Source organism: Cupressus sempervirens, chromosome 3 (assembly GCF_028749045.1).
Source record: "Cupressus sempervirens isolate cs-2001-9-10 chromosome 3, ASM2874904v1, whole genome shotgun sequence".
In the NCBI taxonomy this organism is placed as follows: domain Eukaryota; kingdom Viridiplantae; phylum Streptophyta; class Pinopsida; order Cupressales; family Cupressaceae; genus Cupressus; species Cupressus sempervirens.
Window position 1 is genome coordinate 104,827,093 of NC_143120.1, and position 5,564 is coordinate 104,832,656.

The following is a 5,564-nucleotide window of genomic DNA, read 5'->3' on the forward strand; positions in this document are numbered from 1 at the left end:
ACAAAGTGATAATTGAGAAATGTTGCAAACAAGAAAGAATGTTGTATTTGGTCATATTGGTGGCTTATTAAATTGTTTTCAGTTTCTGAATGGAGGATCCAATAGAAGGATGTTGCCTAACAGCTGTGTGTAATAGTCTTGTTAAAAATCCATCACAAATTTGGTTTTTCTATGTTCATCATTCTTTCTTCTATATATTCCTATTGCCTTCAACCGTGGTTTCTCAATCTCACCTAATTTACTCTTCAAGGAAAAAAGAGTCTTGGAACAAACTTCGATCATGAAGTTTTTTGTGTGATTGCAATCGTTTAAGGTGTAAGAATCATCATGGTAATCTCCTAAGACATATAGTAAGTTTATTTAAGCCTCACAAAAGTCTTGTAATACCACTCTTATATAGCTGTTATCTTTTGATATTTTACCCAGCTACAGTCAACAAGTTTTGCAAAATTTGTTAGTATTAGGCCTCTAATGACTAGCAGTTTTTAATGTTTGTATGTCATTTACTATTTTCTAAAATAATGTGACAATATGGGAAGTGGGGATCCCATTTAGAGTGACACTTGTTTCATTTTACGTGATGTCTTTTAAGATAATGTATCACGTAAGATGTGTCTTGAGGAGTGTATAGGAGAGATTTATAAATGTGAATTTGGAATACATCAAACGATCTCTACTAATTAATGATGCATATGAGCATTACTGAAAATGTATAATAACTTTAGAATGGAGCACCTCATTTGATGGGTGGATTTTTTAACTTCAGGATTTATATTCCATGTTGAGATTACTAACTCATTATTAACTAGGGCAGCTGAATTTATGCCCTTTGTGGGCTTGTGAGTTTCACACAGGCTTTAGAAAACCATTTTATGGTTTTTAGTTTTGGGTCTACCCAAATACGATATGCTAAGATGGAACCTTTAATACTCACTTGTATATGCATGGGATCTGCTCTTAATATTTCTCCAGGTAAGGTTGAAAAGGTTGAAACTCTTAAAATGTATCATAATCTATGTGATCATGATAACATATTTAAGTACTCATTCGATGTCAAATTATTTGTAAGGAATTTTTAATGGTATACCTTGTTCTAAATGTTTTATTTGTGTTACATGTTATTTATTCTAGTTGAAACTAATTGATCTATCTATTCAGCTTTTCTCTCATACATTTATGACATACTTCCAAAATTGATGTTATGTGCTACAATTTGCAAACTTTTATTAGATTTGGTGCTAAGGAATAACAAATTTGCATGCATTTCTCGAGGGTTCTTTCTTGTTTTTACATCATTCACTCATTTTTACAACATGATTCAAGATGCATTTTCTAGCACTACAATGACAATCCTTCCAAGTTATATTTAAGTATCCTCAATCCTACACCAGAGGTGGCAACAAATATTTAAACAAAGATGAATATAGCACACCAAAACAAACATCTATATATTATGTAGGGTTAGATACAACCCGTAGGTTGAATCCACAATTTCAAACTAGACCCACATATATGGTCCAAGATGCAACACATTTAAGGCACATTGTAGAGAGAAAGACCATACTTAAAAGCTACAAACAATCAAGTTTAGAGTTCTTAATCAAACACCGTCATTCTTCAATAATAAGATAAAGTATCATCAATATTTTTCATACATTTTTAGTATTCGAATTTCATAATTATTTTGAAAGGCATTCTAGTGAGGTAGCAAGCCATAGAGCATCATTTTGTGATAATGTGAGTAAATCCAAACAATGAGCATATATTAAGAATTAATTATAAAATTAAACTTTTTCATCAGTAAATGGCTTTGTCATGTATTTTTATTATTTTTTCACAAAATTTAGATATTCCTATATATAGTTTGGGTACTGGACGAAAATGATGAAGTTATGAAAAACCTCCAGTATAGTTTGAGATTGAAGTTTTATTTCTAATATAGGAAAAAAATAAAGGAGCGTACCCTTTTTAAAATTTATTTCAATGGCATACCTTTTTTTGTAGTTTATTTATATTTAACATTTATTTTAAGTTTATTTACATTTAACATTTTTTCCAAAGGCATACCTTTGTTTGTAGTTTATTTATAATGACATGCCTTGGTATAATAATAAAAAACCAAAGATATAACCTTCGAAAATATACATAGATCGTAAGATATATAATGGATTCGTACTTGTGAATACACCAATTGCCCTTTTAATCCTTGGTATTTGTAACTCATCTCAAGTAACCATATATGGTTATGAAAAAAGTAGACCCTACATCATAACTACTAGCATCAAAATGATTAAGGATATGAGGAGAAAATAATATAAAATTTATTATGTTTTGTAGTACGTTGGAAGGATATAAGGAGAAAATAACATAAAATTTCTTATGTTTTGTTATAATTTGGAGAGTAAATGAGCATAAAACCTTTATTTGTGATGTTTCAAATTTGACTATCTACATGTTTGTGCATGTTTTGAATGTATATCTAGATAATTAAATGTGACAAATCTTAATAATTATATTTTATACTTTATAATGATTTAGGTTTGGATTGATATAGAGATAGGTTAGCCTAGGGGAAATATTGAATATAATTTTTTATATTATCTTTAGTAAAAACTATCTTAATATATTTAGGAACATGTAATCCTTCAAATTGGATTATATCTACCTAATTATTTTAAAAATTGGTTACATTTATATGAGTTACTGAAGTAGTATGTTAGATTAAAAAATTTGAGTTTTGGAAAAGGTAAAGTGTGGTTTCTACTTTAATCTCTTACTTTGTATCTATGGAAATGAGCCAGTCAATTTCTAAGGTAATAAGTATTATATTAGTTTTATGAAAGGATTATTTAATTTAATTCATAAATAATTATGTTCCTTCTATTCTTAATTATCAACTTCAGTATTCCCTTATTTGTACATATGTTCGCAACTAGTATTGTAAAATTATTTTGCCATTCCCTTAATTCTTTGTAATTTTGAATTTAAGCACCACTTAGGAGTTGACCCCGTTCTGATGGCGTTGATTACAATCTTAGAGTCCCCTTCAATTTCAAGGTTTTGCATTTCAAGGTTTTTGCACATGACGAGCCCTTCAAACAAGGCATCTAGTTCTATAATGTTTGATGGTTGGACTTTGTTTTTGATAGGAAGAATGTAGAAAGGTCTCAATAGAAGGTCACCAGAAATGGTTGGAACTTTCAAATAAATTTCATGATGCAATTAAGGTTTGTTCTATATTTGAATTTGATTTTTTGATATACAGATAAGACATCTATGCATTCTAATTCTCAACACGATATTTATGTTTTATTTTCCCTAGGTTGATTGTGAAGTACAAGCCTACTATGCCAATAATTTCTGTTGTCATCCCAAGATTGACAACAAATCAATTGAGATGGTGCTTTACGGGTGCATTTCAGGTATGCTATACATATTAAAAAAGAAAGTTGTTATGTTTTTCTTCTACCTGAGTGACATGGATTAAAAATCAAAGTAGCTTTATTATTCTGTGTAAGTTTTTTTTCAAATCATTTAAGTAACATTAATTAAACAAAAAATGATGAGATCAATACACACATCTCAGAAAATTATGATGCTGCATTACTGGCATTAATATCCAGAGATATTTTTGATCCAATTACATATATCGATGTATTCAATCTAATGCCACATCATTGCAATCTTTCTTCATAATATTTGTTTTCATTGAACCTTCCCAATTTTACTGGCTTTTGCTTCCATGGTTTCACTACTTCTATATTTGTATAATCGGTTTCACTACATGATATTGTAGTGCACAAAATATATATTGCACATTCCTAGTCCACCATAGCCAAAAAAGTGTGTGCATGTTCAAGAGATTGTTTCTATCATAGTTTATCTTTATAAGAAAGCTTCTAAAAAGAGAAATGTAAGGAATCAATTTTAGCAAAATTGTCAGTACTCAATGATTTAAGCAACATAAGTATGACATATTAAGGCCTGAGAAGGAGTGAGGCAAAGGGAGGAGACAAGGGAGGTGAAGGTTCCAGCTACGTCATTCTCAACTACCTCCAACATCAAACCAAATCAAGACTCTTAAACACTACGTAACTTCATTTGGTCACATCTTATATTTGAGCAGGATGGTGTCTTATTGGTTCTCCTTCCATTATTTCATGATATATTATTATCAAGCCATCCAATCGGCTATAGGAAAAAGATGATTCCTGAACAATCGAATTAGCAATACGGTCGATCTGCATTGCATTTGGACACTTGGTTTGAGGTTCATCTCATCGATTCCCATTCATCCTGTGATTAGATCCTATGATGAATGGGAATCGATGAGATGAACCTCAAACCAAGTATCCAAACATAATTCAAATTGACCATATTGCTAATTCAATTGTTTAGGAATCATCTTTGTCCTATAGCCGGTTGGATGGCCTAATAATAATATATCATGAAATAATGGAAGGAGTACCAATAAGACACCACCTTGCTCAAATATAAGATGTGACCAAATGAAGTTACACAAGGTTTAGGAGGTTTGATTTGGTTTGACGTAGCTAGAAGCCAATAATCTTTTTTTTGTTTTACTTTGTATCCATCGCAATTGCAACGTCTACCACAAGAATTGCGAAGGGCTTGTTGTAGCGCCCATGCCAAATGACTGTCACAATTGCCAGGGTGTCCGTCGCAATTGCGACGGGCTTGCTGTAGTAGTGACACCCAATTGTTGTCGCAATTGCCAGGGTGTTTGTTGCAATTGCGATGTCAACGACAAGCATTGTGATAGGCTTGCTGAGTAGCGATGCCCAACTACTGTCACAATTGCCAGGGTGTCCATCACAATTGTGATGTTAGTAACAAGCATTGTGATGGGCTTGCTGTAGCAGTGATGCCCAACTACCGTCGCAATTGCCAAGGTGTTTATCACAATTGTGACATCAATGAAAAAATTGTGATAGGGTTGATGTCACAATAGAGTGGTTGCATAGCGACAGATATGCATCATAATTGCGATGACAAAGGATAGACATCATAATCTGTGACTAAAAAATAATGATGTCTATTATTGTCACAGTGGCGACACATTATTTTCGTAATTGCGACACATAGCCATCGCAAATCGATGCCAAATGTATTAGTGGTTTCACCTCTGGTTTCTCAGCATGTCCGAGAGGACTGGGAGAATATTGTGAATTTTGAGGCACAATGGAAGAAGCAACAAGAGGAGTTTGAACCACATCCAAGGTGTTAGCCCTGGCAACCACTTTAATCCCCTGTGAGCTAGCAGGGTTTGAAACTTGTGAAACCCTCGGGATGGATTTTTGAAGAAACCGTTTGCATCCCTAAGCTGGATGGGGTTTGCGCTCCTATTGAAATAGGAGAAACCACAACCACCATTGCATATGATTGTTTAGGTGCCAAGGGAGTCAAGGGAACCTTGCCCTTGCACCCAATAGTAATCCATTCTTCTTTTTTCCCTTCGGCTAGCTTGGCAAGAGCTTCTTCAGGTAGGGGTTTAACCCTAGGCATAGCCAAAGGGCAATCCCCAATCTTGTGTTTCATTGATT